The 24254-nt window shown below is 41.8% G+C and overlaps 1 long non-coding RNA gene across 3 annotated transcripts in view; it reads right to left on the reverse strand.

Annotated features, from left to right (window-relative positions):
* LOC101734832 overlaps positions 1-24254 on the reverse strand; it is a 94977-nt gene that overhangs the window by 60982 nt on the left and 9741 nt on the right. The window contains exons 1-2 of one of the 3 annotated variants that reach the window (XR_004219637.1): positions 8515-8559; positions 388-456 (exon numbers count right to left, since the gene is read on the reverse strand). This is a non-coding gene — a long non-coding RNA (uncharacterized LOC101734832). Of the gene's footprint in view, positions 1-387; positions 457-8514; positions 8560-24254 lie in introns of those variants that run through there. The other 2 variants (XR_004219638.1, XR_004219639.1) reach the window with 2 other exon arrangements.

Below are 24254 nucleotides of genomic sequence, written 5' to 3' on the forward strand. Positions count from 1 at the left end.
AATATGGAGGGACACTTCTAGATCCAGTTGTTCTGACCCAGTACAATAAGGCACTGGGCAGGTTAATAACAGAGGCTGCTGACACAGCAAATACGTTTCTCTTTGATGCTGTTCAGATTCCCAAAGCTTGCTATTGAACCTTATAAACGCACACTGATTTGCAGAATGCAGTACGCTAGACTCAGGGATAACATTCCCCGTGTTGCTGCTGTTCAGTGCGTAACTGCATCTCCCACAGAGGCTTCTGGGAATCATAGTCGAACAACAGAAAGGCCAGTGACTGCTTGAGACCTGTGCCTGTGGAGAAACCTGTGTATCTGCCGGAAGGATGAAGAAGGCCTGCACAGAATGATGAGCACCATATAAAAACAATAAAAAAAATCTTACCTGACAACAATCTGCTTTCTGATTCCCAGCGTCCCCAAGTATAGATGACTAGAAGCATTTTATGTTTAACTGTGGAGAGAGGCAAAACAGGTGTAAGAACAACATAGAAACTGGTTGGCATAGTTCCATCTGCAACATGTAGGCAGTTAACTTATGGGCAAACTTTGTCTTTAAGTGATAGAGCTCCTAATTTGTGTATGGCCACTCGGGAATTATTGGCCCTGCAAATTCATAGAACTGGGCAGCACTGCAACTAAAGCTCTGCAGCACCACTTGCCAATTCTTTAATACACATAGGGGCACATTCATCAAAGTACGAGTTCGAATCCCGAAATGGGAAAAATTCGGATTAAATACGATAATTTCTGATGATCGCAAATCGGAACATTCATGGTAATACATTGTAAAATATTGTATTGGCGATCCAAAAGTCACAAAATTTTCGTATCGAACGATTGTAAACGGCGGGAAAACCTTTCTGAATTTGATCCTTCAGTGCATGATTTTGGAAGTCTCCCATAGGGCTCAATGACACTCTGCAGCTCCAACCCGGCCCAAGGAAAGTCTCCCATAGGGCTCAATGGCACTCTGCAGCTCCAACCCGGCCCAAGGAAAGTCTCCCATAGGGCTCAATGGCACTCTGCAGCTCCAACCTGGCCCAAGGAAAGTCTCCCATAGGGCTCAATGGCACTCTGCAGCTCCAACCCGGCCCAAGGAAAGTCTCCCATAGGGCTCAATGGCACTCTGCAGCTCCAACCCGGCCCAAGGAAAGTCTCCCATAGGGCTCAATGGCACTCTGCAGCTACAACCCGGCCCAAGGAAAGTCATGATACCGAAGCTTGAATGAATCCAAAACTTTTGTACTCGGCGCAACAATACGATTTTGTCGTACAAATTTTGTTGCAAAGTACGAAAAAGTCACGCAAATGTGCGAAAAAGTTGTGCAAATTATGAAAAAGTCGCAGAAAATACCCACAGTACGAACCAATATGACTTTTTTGTATTCGGAGTCAATGGTACTTTGATAAATGTGCCCCATAATGTAAGTTTACGTTGAATAATTAATGCATACGTTGCCCCTGTCCCTATCTGGGAAGGACATGCCATGTGTGGGAATATTACAGAGAGGGCAGGTTTGGGGGCTGATTGGGGCATGCCAGGGTATGTAAGAATAAATAGTGCAGTGTAAGTGCCATTGCGCAGGACATACACTATACCTACATAGAGAATGACATGAACATATTTACCAAAAAAAGGATTTAAAGAGAGAAGTTGCACAAATTACTACACAAATGAAGTAACACGTGTTAAAGGAAAACAAAGGGTTTAACCCCGGGGGCGCCAATTTGTCAGTACCACCCTCTGGCTTATTGACACAACCTTTATTATATTGCGGCTACACTTAATCATCATCATTTATTGGTTGATCAAATTTACCCTCGCTTCTCTGTGGAAACGCACTAGCAGAATGTCTTGACCATTTGGGGGCCTCCTCTCCTTATACAATAATCTCCTTTTCTGTCATACATACAATATAAAAGCTTCTCCCGGCTGTCTCACTACAGCATGTAGGTTTCCTACTAACCAACACCTGAACGCTCAGTCCCTAACTGCTGCACAATAGCCCAGGTTACTAACTCCAAACGCTACCTCCTTGTTGGGGCAAAAGACTGCCCTTGATACCCTAACAACTACCTAGGCAGCCCCAAGGTGGCACTGGCACACTGTGCTCCTACTTCCCCTGGTCTTGGCTAAGTGCAGCCCTCCTTACAGTCTCACAGCTGTCAAACTGACAGCACTGGCACAATGGGGGTATAGCATTTTATCCCAATAACCGGAAGTGACCTCACACACAAACACATTTCCAGAAGTGACATCACATGTATCCACAGAATCGCTGCTGAAGCGGAAATATTGTACCCCCATATGTGCAAATGCATCAAATGCCGTCACCAAATGCTTACTGCACATGCGTGCCCGAAATTCCCCAAAGGACTTTGTGAGATAAAATGGGAGAATGCTGCTTGGGGACGGGAGAACGGGAGAGAGCCCCCTATGGCCTAATAGGCAGTACCCTTTTATAAGGCTGTGCCCCGTGTGTACGTGTGACATCAGTACGCACGGGGCGCAACCTTATAAAAGGGCCTGTCGCCGCCGCACAAGGATCCATATAAGAAGCAGAGCCGAACAAGGAGCAGGAGCGCCCGGCTCAAATCAGCGCATCCCTCAGTCCAGGCTAGTTCAATGAATGTCTATTACGTAAATGCGGGACATTCCTGGAACTATCAGAGACAGCGGGATGCGCTATTAAAAGCGGGACAGTCCTGCGCAAAGCGGGACAGTTGGGGGGTATGCTAAAAGTTATTTATAGGTCATGCTGATTATTTTCTACTGATATGTCCAGTCCTAAACCTGACTGTTCCTTCTCAATCTGTCAGTTATAGCGTCTAATGCTAACGGACTGGGAACATGGGTGATCAGATAGGTAATGTAAAAGCATCAGGCAGCAGATTTACAGCAAAATAATAAAGCTCGTGAAAAGACAATGTTATGATAGTTGCTTCATTTCTGCTGTCAGTATCTCTTTATGGTTTAGTGCCACCTACTGGCTAAACTTAAACATTGCCCAACTATTTACACTAAGAAACTAAAATAAATGTTACCTCCTTACAGGTATTATATATTTATGAGAACTGTAGCTTTCTCTACAGGTACAGTTCTGAGATCTATTCAAATGCAATGACTGCAGAAGTAGGACATGGAACTATTTAAGCCAAAGCTTAGGAACAAAGGTGCAGCACTCATAGGCATATTTACTAAGTCACAGAAACTGCAACTTTTTCAAACTGTGGACCGAAAGCTCGAATTTATCAAATTATCACACAAAAACCAGCATCAAAAATGGAAGGGACATCTGCCATTGACTTCTACAAGATATCAGATATAAATTTAAGCTGTCAAACTGTCAAATTTGGATTTTTAGCCATTTGCAAAAGTCACAACTTTTTTTTTCTGTGACTTTTAACCCTAAAAATCTGAAAGAAAAAAAAAATTGGGAAAAAATAATCCCCCATATATCCCCCATAGAGACAGCAGAATTAGGAGAATGAGCCTTGGGTACAACTCGCAGTCTTGCACAGTGTCAGTATATGAATCCGGGACAGATCATCCCTCAACAAACAGCAGGTTTTTGCTGTGAGATTATTTATGGGGCATAGTGGTTTTATTAGGACCTTTTCCATAGTCTATATTAATCAGATTAAACTACAAACTTTACTGGTACTATTTGCCATTAAACCTCTTTTTACCCCACCATGGGTACATACTAGTGCAACAAGTTATCAGTTTCAGCTCCATATAGCCCCTAAATGTCCAATGTCAAATGTTGAGATTTTCAGGGATCAAAATGAATTTCTTCTTTACAAAATGTATTCTCACATTACAACACCCACAGGTTCCTGAAAATCTTACTCCGTTCTGCGGAGTTTAATGGGGTTATGTACTGCCCAGTAGCTGATTGCTTATGTTTCCCATGCAACCGGCTTATAAGGCACCGTCATTTTGCCATAAGAATGTCAAATAAGGGTAAAGGCACACCAGGAGATTTGTGCTGTAACATTTAAATGCTTTAGGTGGAGGCCATTATAGTCAAGGCCTTTGGCACTGTAGGCCATGGGTAAGCAGGCCCGGATTTGTGGTGAGGCCACAAAGGCCCGGGCCTAGGGCGGCATGCCGCCCCGCCGCAAGAACATTTTTAAATTTATCTCCCATACGGAGCAGTCGGGACCTCTCCCCACAGCTCAGTATGGGAGTTAAAAGGAGCGCACTCGCGGCTGCGGGGGGTTGTCGCGCGTTCGCGCATGTGCACAGGTGGAGGGGGGGCACCAACAGGGGCGGTCTCGGGGCGCCCAGAAGAGAAATCCGGCCCTGTGGGTAAGAGCACTAGCAAAGCGCCACACGTGACATTATCTGTACTCCTTTGTGCTATATTGGGCATATATTGGGCATTGCTCTGCCTTTTATGTCTCATCAAGGGAAGAGGGAGAATTTTAGGAACTAAAAAATAACGTAAAATGTCTTTTTCCCTCAAAAACATTTAATAAAAATTGATAGTACTGGGGAAGCAACAGTTACAGTGACTCCACAACAAAAAAGATGTGTCCTTTCCTCACAAGTAAAATAATATAATAGTCTCACTTGAAAAAAAAATAACATACACAAAAATCCTTTTATTAATCCCTAAGGGGCTGGACAGCTGGTTATTACCAATAAATAATTACAAATAATTGACATTTCTGTTTGGTACTAAATAACTGCACTTGGGCTGCAGCTCTGTGCGTTATTCCTGCTTCGGAAACAAAGCCACCTGTATTAGAACCGAGATGCCTCATTAGATCATTTACTGAGTTCCACATCATAGACACGCTAAGCTAAGTCTAGACCTTCAGATCTTGCTCGGGCATTCCGGATAAGGGGTCTTTCCGTAATTTGGATCTCCATACCTTAAATCTACTAAAAAATCAATCAAACGTTAATTAAACCCAATAGGATTATTTTGCATCCAATAAGTATTATTTATATCTTAGTTGGGATCAGTTACAAGGTACTGTTTTATTAAAATAGGCAATCATTTTTAAAATTCTGAATTATTTGATTAAAATGGAGTCTATGGGAAACGGGGTTTCCGTAATTCGGAGCTTTCTGGATAGCGGGTTTCTGGATAAGGGATCCCATACCTGTACTATCTGCCATTGATATCACCATGCACCCACACAGTAGCAAATGCTTACCAGTTCTCAGTTTCTGACCCATTTTTTTAGATTTTAACATATAAATGGTTTATTGGCGTGCTTCCTGTGGCTGTGTCTAACGGGTTGATTCCCTTTCAGGTTAACATTTAGTATGTTATAGAATGGCTTCTTCTTAGCAGCTTTGGATTGGTCTCCTTCATTTTTTTTCAATGTAATTTAATTGATTTTATTTAATGAAGAACAATATGCAGGGTAGTTCGGTGTCTGGTGTTTACGGTGTCTATTTCTTCTTCTGTTCTGTACTTTCATGGTGTTCGTATTGTGCAGTAAGCTTTTGTAGGGTGATCCCTAGCTTAGGAGAAGATAGTATTCTAGAGAAAACCCTGGTCTAGGGTGCTGAGTGAATTCCTCTAGATGTTTTGTCCTGTTTCATTTAATAATAGCGTATACTCCTTGGTGAGGTTCCCTAATAGTGCTGCTTGGGGTGGTGGGGTTGCTTATTTATCTGCCTGAAGCTACCAGTTTGTCCCAAGTTTGTAGCACGTACATTAACTTTCTGTCATTTCTGTCTCTAAATACTCGTTCTTTCATTGGTAGCCACTGAATCGCCCAGAGTGGGGAGTGTGTTATTATGTCCCTTACAATCCCTTACATTCCCACTCAATCATTTCCCAGCAGGCCTAAACGGTGCGTTATAGTAATATTGGAATTAGAAGCCCCCTCTCAGGCCCTCTCTCTGATCTAGATGTCCCTCAACCCCTGTCACAACCTCAAATCATAACAAACCCCATTGAATGGGACTTTGCTGGGATGTCCTGTACGGCCAGTCTGGTTTAAATAAATATATTGTTTCAATGCGTTGGATAGTTTCATTATAAACACGACAAATCATCATATCAGTCATTTAGTATTTATACATTGTTTCATATATTTCTGCCATCAGCAATGATTCACAATCTTCGCAACTTTTTTCAGATAACACACAAGTTAGTAATAACATATTAAGAGAACAGGGCCGTTAAATGAATACTACATGTACCGTGAGTGCAATAATATATATTATATATCTACAAGTTGCATAGCAATAGCTATCAAAATGTAGCCAAATCTGAATGCAATGGGCTATAGGCAGGAGATGCAAACAGCTTATCTCTAACGTTCCTGTCTAATATCAATATTGTCTTTATTAGGTGCCTTGTCACAAAGAAATATGGATTTGATCAGATGCTCTATTTGTTGTCTCTTTATATATTTATTCTGCCACTCGCTATCACCATGTATTTAGCAGTAACATTAAAGGGAAGCCCCACTCAGAAACTCTTTTGTAGTGTTACAAAAACCCAATGGTTTTAATGTTGTCTGTAAATGTTATGACAAAAAAACATTTCATGACATGTGACCAGAGATGACTTCACACACAGCAATGTGACAGTTGGGTTTGTCCGTTGGTTGACTTTGTGGTGAGAGGTAAGTCTGAATCCCCTCTGAGAGATTTTTTGCCAAATAACCCTTATTTTAGCTAAAAAAAGATGGGAAATAGTTGGGTGATGCCCCCCTAGACTAGCGGATGTTGCTCCTCTCACAGATTTTAGTGAATTTGGAGAATTTTAGAGATGACATTAATCTTAGCGCTGGTTGGGAGACACAGACACAGGGTTTGGCAGTTCTGCAGCAAATATATATATATTTTTTTGACTGGGGACCCCATAAACATTTGGAGGCCATACAATACATACATTTTTCCTCCCAGTATTGACAGGCTCCTTAGAGTTCTGCCCCTTTGCCCCGGGTATCTGCCCTGCTCTCATGTAGCAACCTTAACATTTAACTGAATACAAATGGCAGAGAGGGTCCGGATCACAAGAGCTCACAGTCTCTTCTCTCTCTCCCCATTACATGAAATAGAGCGATTTGAGAGATTTAAAGCGATTTTGAGCTATTTGCAGCGACTCTTACGATCCTCGGTGATACAGAAGAAGACAAACAAAAGTCTTTATAAAGACTACAACCCGACATCTATAGTAGAAGAACAGGAAGAAGAAGAAGAAGAAGAAAAAGAAGAGGAATCTGCACAGTGAGTTATTACTAAATCTTTATTTGTTTATTGGGAGTCTCCACATTAACCCTAACCTTCCCTCTATTTTATATTACAGAACCATCCGACATGGGCCTCAAGAACAGCTGCCTGAGACCCAGGAACCAGGTAAGGCTGCTCACAACTTATTTTTTTTTTCTGCCCTCACAGAAGTCACTGTTGAGAAAGGTAACCAAGGGGTTAAAGGAGAGCCTAACCCAATTATAAGCAGCATTTATGTTCCATTACTTTTAAATAGAAATATAAGGGATTATACAAGTGTGTAGCCTGGGAATTACATTTCCTATATTTACTTACAAGAGTCGCCATATCATGTACGTTATCTACCATCAATACAACAGCACCCCTAGTGGTAATAAATACCTGCCACTTTGCTATTTCCCTCTGTGGTAGGAAACTGGCACATTATTATTACTATGAATTTAATAAAAACTGCTTAAGCCCTTAATGTCTTCTCTTTTCCTTCATTTCTCTAGGGCTCAGCGAGAACATCCTGTGGCCCCAACGCTGACCCCTATCTGCGCTCTATAAAGAAGAAGATCGCAGAAGAAATCCACAGAGCACAGACAGAGCTGTGGATCAGCAAAGCTGCACTGACACTGGACCTGCCCAGGAAAAGTGCAGCTGAGTGGAAGAAGGAGAAGAATGAGATAAAGGCCAGACTCAAACACCTGAACAAGGCCTTGCAGGAGATCAACGCTGCTATCCAGCACTGCACTGTCTAGGTGCCTTCTCCTTATCCGCAGTTCCACCAGCGCTCACCCCTCCTTCCAATATATGGTTTTATACACAGGGGCACACTGAAGGTATTCGCTAAATTCTGCATTCCCTTTCACTCCATCGGTTAGACTGCAGAAGCTGGGGTCTGCAGGCTGCCTGGGGCCCAGTGGAATGGAAGGGAATGCAGAATTCACCTGGTGCTTAACTGCGCTCATGTGTATGCCGCCATATTCCCATTATTTAACATCGCGCATTGATTCTGGGAGAAAATCCGATTGCCGTTAAGGAGTCAGGAAGGAATTTTTCCCTCTAATGAAGCAGATTGGCTCAAAGCTTCTCAGAGGTTTTTTTTTGCCTTCCTCAGAATCAAAAAAGCGCATTTTATATCATCAATAAAACTGTGTTTTCACAGATTTACCATCAAGCCGCTGTGTGTGTGCCCTTTATTCTGGGTATTGGTTGGTCTCATTTGACAAGGGTTACATATAGAGGGGTGGAGAGTGGGAATGTATGTGAGATTGGATCAAATCAGCAGTGAAGAAACACTGAAAGGTTCAGTACCTGTGAGTGACAGTGCTCTTGCGGGTATGGCTGCCCCACCAAGCATTCTCACACTGGCCCAACAGGCTGGGGATTCTGTTCACAAAGGTCATTCCTGGCATCCCCCCCACCATTCCCCATCATGGCATGAAGGCTGTATATACATCCATCAAAAAGCTGTGGGGAAAGAAAAACAATGATTAGTCAAATAAACTCAAACCAGGGATTAATGTGATAGTCACACAGTAACAGCTAATCCTTATAAAAGGGAACAAAAAAATAAGGCAATATTTTTGATTGCATTTCAGTCTATAGGGATATTGTCCATATTCCAAAATCAAGCAGCCCCCCCTCCTGCCAGCACCTTCTTCCCTAGCCTACACTGCCATTTAAAAGGATCTACAATTTTGCAATCTGCGTAACCATACCATCAAGGAGCAAATGTCTGACACTATGAATGACACCCTAAGGGCTGTACCATAAGTGGGACAGGGGGGATTAGGTGACTTGCATGATCCCAAGCAGACAGTGACTGCAGGTTACACATGGGCAGATGCTGACCAGTTTAGCTGACAAATGACTGAAGGTTATCTGGCTCTTTCTACCTAGCTTTAGGCTGTCTAAAACACACACAAAATATATACAATGTATTTAAAAATTGAGTTTTACCATATTAATACAAACTTTTCACCATTTAAGTTTTGTATTTAGCTCCCTCAACAATTAGAGAGATTTGATCTCTTTTATAGTCAGTGATTGCTCTGGGCAGTATATACAGCACTACATTTATTCCTCAGTGCTGTACAACAGTCTGGTGTAAATTCCCTGCACTGTTACACACTGGAATTAAAATGATATTTTACCATTTGATTTACACCATATGCTAAGAGATACGTAAAAAATATATACCTAAAAGTTAAAAAGCAGATTTGGTGATTGTATAAGTATTCACCCTGTAACAATGCTAGGTAGAACCACCTTTGGCTGCTATTACAGTTGCCAGTACATACGAGGTTTAGAGAATTATAACAAGTCTATTAGACAGGGTTGAAACTGACTTATGTGGAGTGAGAGAGTCCGCAATGTGCTCTGTCCTATCTGAGCTGAAGCTCCATTTAGTCAGTTCATCAATTCCTGCTCTGCTACAGCTATCTCAGTCACCTGTAAATAAAGTGATTGTGAATTGGAAATGTCTAGAAGCACCAACACTTTATTCACAAAGCGGTAGGCAACCTTATCTCATAGAAGGGCCCTACCAAGTGCTTTAGCGAGTACAGGTATCGGACCCCTTATCCGGAAACCCGTTATCCAGAAAGCTCCGAATTACGGAAAGCCCGTCTCCCATAGACTCCATTTTAATCAAATAATTCAGAATTTTAAAACTGATTTCCTTTTTCTCTGTAATAATAAAACAGTACCTTGTAATTGATCCCAACTAAGATATAATCAATCCTTATTGGATGCAAAACAATCCTATTGGGTTTAATTAATGTTTTATTGATTTTTTAGCAGAAGTAAGGTATGGAGATCCAAATTACGGAAAGACCCCTTATCCGGAATACCCTTGGTCCCGAGCATTCTGGATAACGGGTCCTATACCTGTAGTATGCTGTCTCTGGTACATAGGTCTAAAGAACTAAAGAAAGACACATGTCGATCAAGTGCAACCGTTTGTATCCATATCAAAGACTGTAACTGCTAGTTGATCCAGAGGATCTTGACTCCAAGAAGGCAATGGACCAGTCCCTGAATTAACATAATACTAAAAGCGATTTTTTTAGTAACTTTTTAGTTTTTAGTATTTTATCACTTATTAAAAAGCCAAACCCTTCTCGAAGCTATCTAATGTATCTGCCAGTACAACCATTTCAGGGAGAGAATTCCCCCACAAGAATTACTTACCATGTAAATAATATACGGGTTCCCGTGGGTTAGCACACACACAAGTCCAACATCACCCTGCACAATGCTGGAGTGGGCTACAGTTCCAGACTCTGGAGCATCCTGTACATTAAATAAAATACCAACAGTTCCCAACAGTGACCCAGCAATACTCTCACAGGGCAGTGATCACAGGCAAATAAACCCAATAAGCAACCAAACTGTAATAGAAACTCACAAAGCAACCAGCAACCCAAGAAATGACCCAAACCTTGCTAGTAAATCAAACACTGAGCTAACGAAACAAGCCTGTGTTACCGCAGTTGAAAACCAAGATGTACTTTATAGGAAACTGGTTAAACTTTAAAGGTAATGTTAATTTAGGAACAAAACAAGGACAACATTATCCAGAGCCCTAAAGAAACAACATGGAGACTAATTGCTAACCTGCTATTATGGGTTGGTGCTTTATAATCTACATGAACCAACACACGCACATCTTCTAGCTTTTAACTATTCATTACTCTTATTTTCAGGATCTTTAGCAAAAAGATTGAAAACAAATCTATACATCCTCTGAACAAGCTCAGTGAGTATCAGATACCAAGAAAGCAACTAAAACTGCCCGATAATATAGAACCACTGTAGAACTAAAACAAAGACAACTGATGACAGAACATATGGGCTCTAGATGTGGGGAAGAGCAGGGCAATTACAAACGGATCCAATGTTTACCCCTTTTTTATGTAAACTCCTCTTATCTGTGTCTGTTCAACTGTCCAAACTAATTGCACTTTTCGTTCCACTTTTCTAGAAATGATTGAATGTGATGATAATAGCTTGTATACGAGCTAACTATAACACTTTTTTTCTAACTGTTACAGTAAAAGCTCACAAATAAAACAAAGTTCAGGTTAGAATATTTCCATTAAGCAGACCTATAAGAAAAAAAAAAAAAAAAAAAAAAATATATATATATATATATACATATACTGGTAAGGGCTATCTGTAGGAGATAGTAGAGCAGATACTGGGTATGGGTATGGCAATTTAAGGAAGGGGGGAACCAGAGAAGGAACAGTAAAGCTGGCCATACACGTGGCGATCTGATGATGTTTCGTACGACCATCGGTCGCACGAAACATCGTCAGATCCGCCACACACCATTCAGGGCTGAATCGGCAGGTAAGGAGGTAGAAACAATAGGATTTCTACCTCCTTCTGCCGATTCAGATCTGAAGGGAGAATTTTGGTCAGGCGCCTTCTATGGCGCCCGATCAAAATTTTCAAACTGGTCCGATCGGCGAGTCGGACGATATCAGCAGCTTCCTGCGATATCGGTCGACTCGCCGATATACCATACACGCACCGATTATCGTATGAAACGAGGTTTCATACGATAATATCGGTGCATGTATGGCCACCTTAAGAGTCAGAAGGGTGTTTGGGCAGATAAGGTAGAGGAGATGGGGAGAGTAAAGGTTGTGATGACAAATAGGTTGTGAGCGGAAGAGATAAGGAGAACAACAGAGTGAAGGATAACAGATTAGAAAATGAAGGAAAAAGAACAGAAAGATACTGCAAAAAAGGGTTGGGAAGAGAGAAGAGGGTGAAGAGCTTGCAAATCTTCCCTCTTTACTCCTTAACACATCACTATGTACCAGTTTATAATAGCAACCCTTAACTAACAAATAGAAGGACTATCAGCTTCACATCTCTGTTGGATGAGTACACTGGCAGCTGAAGGTATGAACAGTTGAAGCATAAAGTCCGACATCCATTCTTCCTACAGACATCTAAATCAAGAGGGAATTTGGAAATTCAAATATGTTTTCATTGAACACCAGCATAGAGTGACTGCACTGACCACACTCACATATACACTGCAGTATTAACCCCTACTGCTCACATTGCGCAGTGTAAAAAACAACACTTGTGTACTGCACTGATAGCCCTGCATATACACCTGCATACACTGTAATCAAAACTGCTACACATACTGCATACATTGCATATATTCTGCTGAGTGTACCTACATGTACATGGCCACTTACTGAAATGACAACCTCTGTATATAAACCTACTCTAAGCAAAGCAGCATGATTTGTACTGGTATCAGACCCCTTATCCGGAAACCCATTATCCAGAAAGTTCCGAATTACAGAAAGGCCATCTACTATAGACTCCATTATAAGCAAATCATTCTAATTTTGAAAAATGGTTTATTTTTTCTGTAATAATAAAACAGAACCTTTGATCCCAACTAATATATAATTAATCCTTATTGGAGGCAAAACAAGCCTATTGGGTTTATTCCATATTTAAATTATTTTTAGAAGACTTAAGTTATGGAGATCCAAATGACAGAAGGATCCCTTATCCAGAAAACCCCAGGTCCTGAGCATTCTGGATAATAGGTCCCACACCCGTACTTAAAGCATCTTGGCATATACACCTGCATACACTGCCCACAGGGCACCTGTACCCATAAACCTACACATGTTGCACTGAAAATATCTTTACTCCATTCCTGTCACTCTCCACTCCTGCATATGCTGACTTGGCAATTGAACAAACTGCACAGAAGCTGCATATATCAGCTGCAACACCAGGTATAATGTATGCCATACATACGCCAGATTGTGGCCATTTCTGCACTTTGCATGCTGCGCTCAGATTCACAAATGAACCCTATGGAATCCCTCCGATTAGTTTATTCCAACCTTCATACACAGCATTCTGTTCTTTGGTGTATTAACAATATGCTTACAGTTTAAATGCCAACCCATTCCTGAATTCTCTGTTCCACCTCTTGCATTCTAAATTCTACAACCTCCACATGGGAAAAAGGAGCTACATAAAGTGCTTGATAAGCCTCTCAGAGGCAGAAGGCAGGTTTAACAACTTGATCGTGACAGGAGAAGATGGAAAAATGTAATACAAATGTAAAACTCATACATACATGGGACCTTGCCAAACCAGTGAATCTGCCTTTCTGTTGCTTGTAGAGAGGCTTCAGAGATAATTCTGCTTTGAATAAAAGGCCTTTGTCTTCTCTTTACTGCCATAATTCTGTTTGTATTCTCCCAAAACACTTATGTCAGGCTGTTCATCTCTTACAGAAAAGCATAAGGGCGAAGACACATCAGAACTGTCCCTTAGGTTTGCTAACCGGCTGACCGCCCAAATAAACCAGAAAATGTACCCGGCATAGATATTCCCCTGTAAGCAGGACTATTCCTCTAGAAGACAAAAGCGATAACTAAATGTAAAATGGAAGTAACAAAACATCATTAATTATCATAATTATAACTAATTATACACACAGTGAGAAGCAGTGAGAACCATAGCTTCAAATCCATTAAATACACTGATCTCTGAAACCCCAGACCCCTTACCCTTCCAAAAAGCAGGTCTCCTGTAGGCTGCCTTATGTTGTACCTGAAGATCTTAGCATGATAGAGTTCAGAAAGGGCTCAGAAATCTTTTGTGTTGCCAAATGTTCTCAGTAGCCCCTCCTTGTGGTAGGCATGAGAATAGCACCCAAGCAGTAGAAACCCTGTTTCCTTCACACCAATATTACAACTAAAAAAGTAAAAATTTGTGAAATGCTAATTCTTGACATGCAGACGTGATGTTTTTTCACATACAACTATTTTTGATTCTCATTCCAAACACATTAAAGTCAATGAGTGGTTTTTCTGATTCCTACCGCCAACTTTTTTCACACTCAAATCAGTCAATGGGCGTTTTTTTTCTCAATTTTACTATCGTGCCTTTTCTTTTCACACACTTTATTTTTTAACACAACTATTTTCTCCAAATATATCAAAATCATTGTTATTTTTGTTGTGGTGAGTTTTTGCCCCAGTTTAACGATTTTACGAATTACGAAAAGTATAATTTCACTGTGAATCCATGCCTAACGAATAAATTTGCTCATCACTAGTGCCAATACCTTTCTTTAGATGGGAGCTCCTTTGGGTCGGGCCCTCTATAGCTATTGTACTTGTTATAGGTTGGTTTGTATGGTTTCTTGCATGTTTAATGTATACATGCATTTATTGTACAACCCTGCAGAATATATTGGCGGTTTACAAATACACGTCAATAATACTTGAATAATACGTGAATAAACCAGTATGTGCATAGGCGCAGTCACAGGGCCAAGGGGTAAGGGAGCGACAAAAGAGATACATTCCTAGTGCCCCCATACCATTGCGCCCTAGGAACGTGCCTCTCCCAACTACCCCTAGTTCCAGCCCTGATGTGTTTCATCTACAGGGGTCCTACACATGGTGACAGGCACATTACAATGCCTTCAGTGTCCACCCCACCCAAAACAATGTACCGGGGCTACCTCAGTAAACACAATAGTCCAGCAATTACCAACTGGTAAGGCAGGGAGAAAACGCTGGGCAAATTCCGACAACTAAAGTTGGAGGCAGAGTCGGTGGGAGGGGGGTGCACAAATAGATATTGAGATAAAAGCCATAGTGAAGAGACTAACCAACAAGATAAAGAAAAGAGGGAAATGGCACAAGGGACAATTTAATACAAGGGATGTAGAATGGTTGGGGGTAGAGTCAGGTAGAGTCAGGAGGTGCTGCAGCGGCAAAGAAGGAGGTGGTGCAACTGGGAGGAAGGGGGGTATATGCAGGTACAAGTCCCTCTAACGTGCCGGGCTAAACGGAAATGCTGTGCTCCTATAGAACTAAGGTAAATCAGGCTGAATCCCCTAAATATGAATGCCAGGGCGTTACTGGGCAGTTTGATACCCGGTATGCATAGCATTACATAAGGATCTGGCTTGTAGAGACTTAAATAATCCTAACTGGGAGCAGCGCCTGCCCCTAATATCTGCCCTATTCTTAACTGGGAGCAGCGCCTGCCCCTAATATCTGCCCTATTCCTGACTGGGAGCAGCGCCTGCCCCTAATATCTGCCCTATTCTTAACTGGGAGCAGCACCTGCCCCTAATATCTGCCCTATTCCTGACTGGGAGCAGCGCTTGCCCCTAATATCTGCCCTATTTCTAACTGGGAGCAGCGCCTGCCCCTAATATCTGCCCTATTCCTGACTGGGAGCAGCGCCTGCCCCTAATATCTGCCCTATTTCTGACTGGGAGCAGCGCCTGCCCCTAATATCTGCCCTATTCCTGACTGGGAGCAGCGCCTGCCCCTAATATCTGCCCTATTCCTGACTGGGAGCAGCGCCTGCCCCTAATATCTGCCCTATTTCTGACTGGGAGCAGCACCTGCCCCTAATATCTGCCCTATTCCTGACTGGGAGCAGCGCCTGCCCCTAATATCTGCCCTATTTCTGACTGGGAGCAGCGCCTGCCCCTAATATCTGCCCTATTTCTGACTGGGAGCAGCGCCTGCCCCTAATATCTGCCCTATTTCTGACTGGGAGCAGCGCCTGCCCCTAATATCTGCCCTATTCCTGACTGGGAGCAGCACCTGCCCCTAATATCTGCCCTATTCCTGACTGGGAGCAGCGCCTGCCCCTAATATCTGCCCTATTCCTGACTGGGAGCAGCGCCTGCCCCTAATATCTGCCCTATTTCTTACTTATATCTGACTGTCTCTCAGTGCATAGGGATATTGCCCATATTACAATATACTGCAGCCGTATTCAGTATGAGGATCGGATCCCATTCCCCATTACATACAGTAGTCTGGCCCATCCGGTGCCTCCCCCATAGGGAATTCCTTGTAGATTGTAGGCTCTTTTGGGCAGGGCTCTCTTCACCTCTTGTATCAGTTATTGATTGCTTTATATGTTACTCTGTATGTCCAATATATGAAACCTACTTATTGTACAGCGCTGCGGAATATGTTGCCGCTTTATAAATACATGTTAATAATAATGTAATGCACATGAGCAAACTGTCTCTCCCCTTCCCTCACTCTCCAGCCCTGAGCCCAAATCACTGAAGGGTAAAATGCACAACACAATATTCATTGGGCAGATGAGAAGGTGCCTGTGGGTACAAAACCTGCTCCTGTAGGGTTACTATGCAGCCATATTCCCTGGATACACAGAATATTGCCAGGTGAGCAATAAAGCACAGAACCCACCCATGTAATGGAACCCCCATACTGAGGGGAAGGGAAATCCTTCTGAAACAGGTAACTCTTTTGTATGTATGAAATCCATTCCCTTTTCAAAATATATGGATCCCTAGTCCTGCCGGTGCCATCTGAACCAGGTGCAACTGAATGAGGCACCGGGAAGCAGCAGCGGGCAGAACCCCTGTGGCACCGCGCCGTATACAAGAGCAGAATAAAGACCTTCCTAGCATTGCTGGAAACAAACACCAGCATGGCGTAACATCAACATTCCCCTAAAGCTTTAAGCTACTGCCAGATGGGACTTATTACCCGCTGTGTGTGGCACCCAGGCCCATGCCAGCGGATTGGCTGATACTTGGCCTGCGTTTATTATAACAATCAACAGCGATACAAGCAAAACCCAACTCTTTCACTTTAATATGCCAGCGTTGCCCCCCTGTCCTATCTCTGCCCCAAACTGAGACCCAATTCTGTTACTAACACAGTTTTATAGAAGAGTAACACAATTACTGCTAGAAGTAAAGCTACAGAGGAGAAAGGGTTAATACTGTGCCCCGCGTGTGTATCCCAGTTTGTTACATGCTATTATTCCCATCATTTAGTTATGAAGAATAGCCCCCAGTAATGTACAGAGGGGTAACAGCACAGAGTGGGATCCGCTCTCTGCTTGCCAATAGCGTGCCAGGAATCAGCACCACTGCCAGATATTTGCAGCAATGGAAACGATATTAAACCCCAACGCTGCTCATATTCAGACAAAATCGCCGGTGCTGCTACCTATGGGATTCCCATTACTAGCCGGGCAGAGCAGTTTATATACGGCAGTACAAGCAGACAAACAAGTGCCTGTGCCCTGGGCCGAGCATAGATGGAGAACACAACTAGCAGCTTCATTCTACTTATACTTTATTGTAGTTTGGGGCGTGTTTTGGGGAGACCTGCACCTTTTTCAAGCATCCTGGCAACACTAAAATAAAGTCTAAGCAAGCAGCATTCACCTGCTCTGTGTGTGCTCCTTCCCATTAATACTATGTACTATGTATATAAAACATTGCCTTAAGGTGGATGCAGGGTACTGGGAGTTGTAGCACCAAAGCCACTGGAGCTGCAGGACCATTCATGCGAGTTCCCCCAAGCACAGAAGGTTCCTGCACAGCAGCAGCGGAAGGTAACATAGGTTCAGCAGAACAAGATGGCGTCAGTAGGGCAAGATGTTACCAACCTGCGTACCCACCCCATGTACAGCTTTGTTTGGGTAGTGCCATTGTACCCTGTGCAGGAGCTGAATTCAGGGTTTTACTGTGCTACTAATATTTCTCTCCTATTCATTTTCCTTTCTCTCTTTCAAACCACTATTGGGTTGCTAGGGAAAACTGGACCTAGCAACTAGCTAGCTGCTGAAAAAAAGCTAGAAAAAAAACTGCAAACTGTTTTGGAATATCCCTGTGTACATCACACTTAATGCTACTTTAACCCTTTTACTGCCAGCCGTTTTGGTCAAAGCGGAACTTAGGGGCCTTTCCTCGGGGGGACATTTAGTTTACCCAGGAAAACAATATATCATTTTTTTTAAAGAATAACCTAAGCTTTTCAAAATATAACAAGATATAGGCTTCTAAATGTCTAAAAATGCAAAAAAAAAAAAATTTCCATAATATAAACACACATACTAGAAACAAAAATTATTTTATGCACAAATATACAACTGATTTGGAAAGTCCCATGTCTCCTGAACGTGCCAGTACCAAATATATATAGTTTTATGGAGATTTCTCACTTGTATAGGTCAAAAACTCCCAGCAGTACATTACCAAATTCCCAAAGCACTGCTCCAGAAAGCTGAATACTTTAGATTTCAAGGCCAAAACTTCCACTAACAGAAGGTTTATCCCAGAAAATTGTACATTTTTGGAAAGAACAGATACTGGGGAATAGAGAATAGGCACAACTGTCTACTCCAGACTATCAAGTCGCAATGCTTTCCTAAAGTTATTGGTTTTTATCAAAATTTGTGATTTTTAAAAAAAATTGCTTCAAAGCTTCCAGTCTATAGTATCTTATCTCCTACAGGTCATAAAGTAACCAAATAAAACACCCTAAATATGAACCCCAGGGGTCCACTGAACAGTTTGATGCCCAATATGTATAGGTTTACTTAAGTATGTGGCATATAGGGGCCCCAATGGGAACATACCCCCATATGATCTATCATTTCTGTCATTTCAGCTCCTGCAAAATCAACACATTTACATCATTATATGTGGGATAAAGCTAGTAAAAAGTACGCTCACCCCAGAAAGCCATATATTTTTGGAAAGTACACATTCCCCCGAATCTATAATGGGTAAACATTTCTTTTTGCTCTAAAGTACCAAGCTGTAAAGCTTTCCTAAGTTTGCAGATTTATATGACATTTAGAAAATCGCATAAAAATGTTGCAATTTGCCGCATTTATCTCTCACAATTTCTTGATAAAGATCAGATAAAGGCAAATCACCCCAAATAGGAACACCTAAGGTCTACTGAACAGTTTGATGCCCAATATGCATAGATATACCAAAGTCTACGGTAAGTACTGACCCCAAAATGAAAATAGCGCATATGGATTTCTCGCCTGCCAACTCAGCTTTTGCACACAGAGCCCCCTGTCAGTGTATTATGTGCAGTAACCCCCCCCCCAGCTATACACAGACCCCCAGAAAACCATATATTTTTGGAAAGTACACATTCTGATAAATTCAAAATAGGTAAAGTTATTTTCTACACCAAAGTTACACACGGCAAAGCTATGCTAAAAACAGATTAGGAACACTAATACAGGGATAAAAATGCGATAAAACCACAAAAATTGTGCAAATAAGTGAAACAACAAAATAAGTCAGAATATCTGATTCAATAGTCACTCTGTGAAAATAAACAGTTTTTAGATAAAAGAAACTAAAAACAAAATGGTAAAATAAAATTGTGTGCTGTAAGTGTGTGAAAATGTATGTAAGTGTGTATAAATGTATGTAAGTGTGTGTGTAAGTGTGTAAGTGTAAAAAAAAAAACCAAACACCTTACCTGTCCTGAAGACCCGATCGCCTCCTCCTCCAGACTGCAGTGGGCCGGTGCTAGGGGGGGAAGCAGGAAGCAGCAGACGCAATGCGATCACGTCTGCTGCTTCCTGGAGGGTCCTGCTCGTTGCCCAGGGGGGCTGTAATCTCTAGAAACTCTCTGCAGCGGCGGCACATGCCTTTAAATGCCAACGACGTATGGGGCACGTCATTTTAAGTCACCATGTTGTATTTTAGCCCAAACTCAGCATTTTTTACTCCCCTACAATTCCACATGAGCCGGAGAGATGGTGATGCGCCTGACACAACTGTGGCCCAATGGCGCCACAATCTGGAGAAAGCAGGTATGCGCTCAAACTGAGGTGCAAGTCCCGCTAACGTGCCGGGCGAAAGGGAAGTGCTGTGCGCCTACAGGGTACGGTACCACTGGAACCAGGAGCCAATACTTATAGCTGATAGGAACGTGTCACTATTACTTTTATCAGTGTGAATCCCCTAAATATGAATGCCAGGGTGCTACTGGGCAGTTTGGTGCCGGTATGTACAGCATTACATAAGGATCCGGCCTACAGAGACTCCATCACAATAGCGCATACAATTTATCCCATAGGTCACTTTACCTACAGCAAAATCAATGCACTTACTGCATTTTATGTGGAGTAAAGTTACAAGCCATTTTTGGACAGTACACGTTAGGGTGAATCTGAACGGGGTAACCATGTCTCTCTACTCCAAACTACTAAGTTGCAAAACTTTCTGTAAATTAGCGTTTTGAAGCAGCACCTAAACATCACGTTACAGCTTACATTTTAAAACATCATTTCTCCCTAAATATGAATGGCAGCGCCACAGGGCCCCCGAACAGTTTGATGCCTAATTTGTATAGGATTACCACTATACTCACTATCCCACAGTTACACTCTGTACCCCTGATACCATCTTGCCTTACTATACTCACTATCCCACAGTTACACTCTGTACCCCTGATACCATCTTGCCTTACTATACTCACTATCCCACAGTTACACTCTGTACCCCTGATACCATCTTGCCTTACTATACTCACTATCCCACAGTTACACTCTGTACCCCTGATACCATCTTGCCTTACTATACTCACTATCCCACAGTTACACTCTGTACCCCTGATACCATCTTGCCTTACTATACTCACTATCCCACAGTTACACTCTGTACCCCTGATACCATCTTGCCTTACTATACTCTCTATCCCACACTTACACTCTGTACCCCTGATACCATCTTGCCTTACTATACTCACTATGCCACACTTACACTCTGTACCCCTAATACCATCTTGCCTTACTATACTCTCTATCCCACAGTTACACTCTGTACCCCTGATACAATCTTGCCTTACTATACTCACTATGCCACAGTTACACTCTGTACCCCTGATACCATCTTGCCTTACTATACTCACTATCCCACAGTTATACTCTGTACCCCTGATACCATCTTGCCTTACTATTCTCACTATCCCACAAGTCACACTCTGTACCCCTGATACCATCTTGCCTTACTATACTCTCTATCCCACAGTTACACTCTTTGATTGGTTTCTATTATTTATTTCTTATACTGTGCTAATTATTTGCCTTCTTCTTCAACCTCTTTGCAGCTTTAAAATAGGGGTCACTGACCCAAGAGCCCAAAAACTATTGCTCTGTGAGGCTACAGCTCTATTGTTACTTTTTATAAGTCTTTTTTTCTATTTCTTATATTTCTATTTTGTCTCCTCCTACTCATATATCAGTCTCTCATTCAAACCACTTCTGGTTGCTAAGGTAAGCAACCTAGCAACCAGATAGTTGTTGACAATCTGAATTGGAAAGTTGCTAAACAAAAATTGAATTAAAACTACAAATAATAAAAAATGAAGACCAATTGCAAATTGTCTCAGAATATGACTTGCTACATAAAGGATAGAAATCCCCAGTTATATAGATTTCTATAGCTACAAACCTCTGAATTTCTGAACAGACCCACAAAGAGCTTCCATTAAATATATAATTTGAGCCAATACAAGCAGGGCAGCCTGCCTTCAGATCAGAAACCTGCCAGGCACTTACACTGCGCTTGGGCTAAAATGTTACTCTGACAGCTCTCTGTGCTCAGCTTGTACCCCATATATGCGCACATCCACATTTCATCATCTTCTCCCTAAGGAACATATGTTGTGAAATAAACAAAAACAATATGTGGATGAGGTTTATTTTAGCTAAATTGCCATGGGCAATAATAAGCCCCAAAACAGCACTGTAGCGCATAAACAGAAGTTAGTGGGCTCCACAGAATATCATTTCAAGACATTTTCGTAAAACATATATTTAAATTAGCATTCCAGACCCCAAGAGGGGGCAAGCCCTACAGTTACCCCTTCGGCCTGAGCACAGCCCTGGGTTACATCTCCCACTAACACTCTCAATAACAGTTGCTTCAATCGTACAATCCATCTATCAATTCCATCCGTTCAGATTCTTAACCGCTCTTAATCTAAATTTATGAGCCTGGATATTTTGCTTTTAAATGCATGAAATTCCCCAATCCCTTACATTCCCACTCAATCATTTCCCAGCAGGCCTAAATGGTGCGTTATAGTAATATTGGAATTAGAAGTCCCCTCTCAGGCCCTCTCTCTGATCTAGATGTCCCTCAACCCCTGTCACAACCTCAAATCATAACAAACCCCATTGAATGGGACTTTGCTGGGATGTCCTGTACGGCCAGTCTGGTTTAAATAAATATATTGTTTCAATGCGTTGGATAGTTTCATTATAAACACGACAAATCATCATATCAGTCATTTAGTATTTATACATTGTTTCATATATTTCTGCCACCAGCAATGATTCACAATCTTCGCAACTTTTTTCAGATAACACACAAGTTAGTAATAACATATTAAGAGAAAAGGGCCGTTAAATGAATAATACATGTACCGTGAGTGCAATAATATATATTATATATCTACAAGTTGCATAGCAATAGCTATCAAAATGTAGCCAAATCTGAATGCAATGGGCTATAGGCAGGAGATGCAAACAGCTTATCGTTACGTTATGTATCGTTATCGTTACGTATCGATCGTTACGATCATTACGTTATTGTTACAATATCGATACGTATCGTTACGTTCCTATCTAATATCAATATTGTCTTTATTAGGTGCCTTGTCACAAAGAAATATGGATTTGATCAGATGCTCTATTTGTTGTCTCTTTATATATTTATTCTGCCACTCGCTATCACCATGTATTTAGCAGTAACATTAAAGGGAAGCCCCACTCAGAAACTCTTTTGTAGTGTTACAAAAACCCAATGGTTTTAAAGTTGTCTGTAAATGTTATGACAAACAAACATTTCATGACATGTGACCAGAGATGACTTCACACACAGCAATGTGACAGTTGGTTTTGTCCGTTGGTTGACTTTGTGGCGAGAGGTAAGTCTGAATCCCCTCTGATAGATTTTTTGCCAAATAACCCTTATTTTAGCTAAAAAAAGATGGGAAATAGTTGGGTGATGCCCCCCTAGACTAGCGGATGTTGCTCCTCTCACAGATTTTAGTGAATTTGGAGAATTTTAGAGATGACATTAATCTTAGCGCTGGTTGGGAGACACAGACCTAGGGTTTGGCAGTTTTGCAGTTCTGAAGCAAATATATATATTTTTTTTTGACTGGGGACCCCATAAACATTTGGAGGCCATACAATACATACATTTTTCCTCCCAGTATTGACAGGCTCCTTAGAGTTCTGCCCCTTTGCCCCGGGTATCTGCCCTGCTCTCATGTAGCAACCTTAACATTTAACTGAATACATTTCAATACATTTTTCCTTGCAAAGCAAAGCAATTGGCACAGAAATGAATGGGGTTGATCTTTTCCCATCAGCCTGTACAGCCCCCTAAAAGCACTGTGACACCAGGACCCACGCTTGGTTGGCAGCGCTGTCCGGAGCCCTTCTTTGCACCAAACTTTTGTATCTCTCCCAATCAAATTCTTCATTCTATTAAAGCTTCTAATAATTGGTGCTACTGGTTATTTATAGAGCAGCAAACATATTCAGTAGCGCAGTACAACTGGGAGGGATACAGAAAGGGAACCCTAGTATATACTGCTATAAATGGCAGAGAGGATCACAAGAGCTCACAGTCTCTTCTCTCTCCTGAAATAGAGCGATTTGAGAGACTTGAGAAATAGAGCGATTTGAGAGATTTGCAGCGACTCCTACCATCCTTGTGATATTGAAGAAGATACAGAAGAAGACACACAAAAGTCTTTTTAAAGACTACACCTTTTCTCCACAGCAGAAGAACAAGAAGAACCTGCCGGACCCATTGTGGTTCACCTGGTAAGGAACCAGCATTTTTCCCTCTGCAATATGTATTACATAGTAGATGAGGTTAAACAAGAGGCACATCCATGGAGTTCTACCCCTAACTCTGATCTTTACTGTGTTTATTTCGGGTCTTTTAATTTGACATCTTTAGATTAACTCTAACCTTCCCAAATCTCTATTTTATATGACAGAAGCAGCAGAGATGGGCATGAGTGCCAGCAGCCGGCAGTACTACGAGTACCGCTATGGGAAGGTAAGCGCCCCTAGTGCTAATAAATACACATTGCTGTGGTATGTGGGCTAAGAAATTCTAATTATTATTACTGAGGATTAAAGAAAACCTGCTGGAGACCTTAATGTCTTCTTGTTTCCTGCATTTCTGT

The sequence above is a fragment of the Xenopus tropicalis genome, chromosome 8 (genome assembly GCF_000004195.4).
Source record: "Xenopus tropicalis strain Nigerian chromosome 8, UCB_Xtro_10.0, whole genome shotgun sequence".
Taxonomy (NCBI): domain Eukaryota; kingdom Metazoa; phylum Chordata; class Amphibia; order Anura; family Pipidae; genus Xenopus; species Xenopus tropicalis.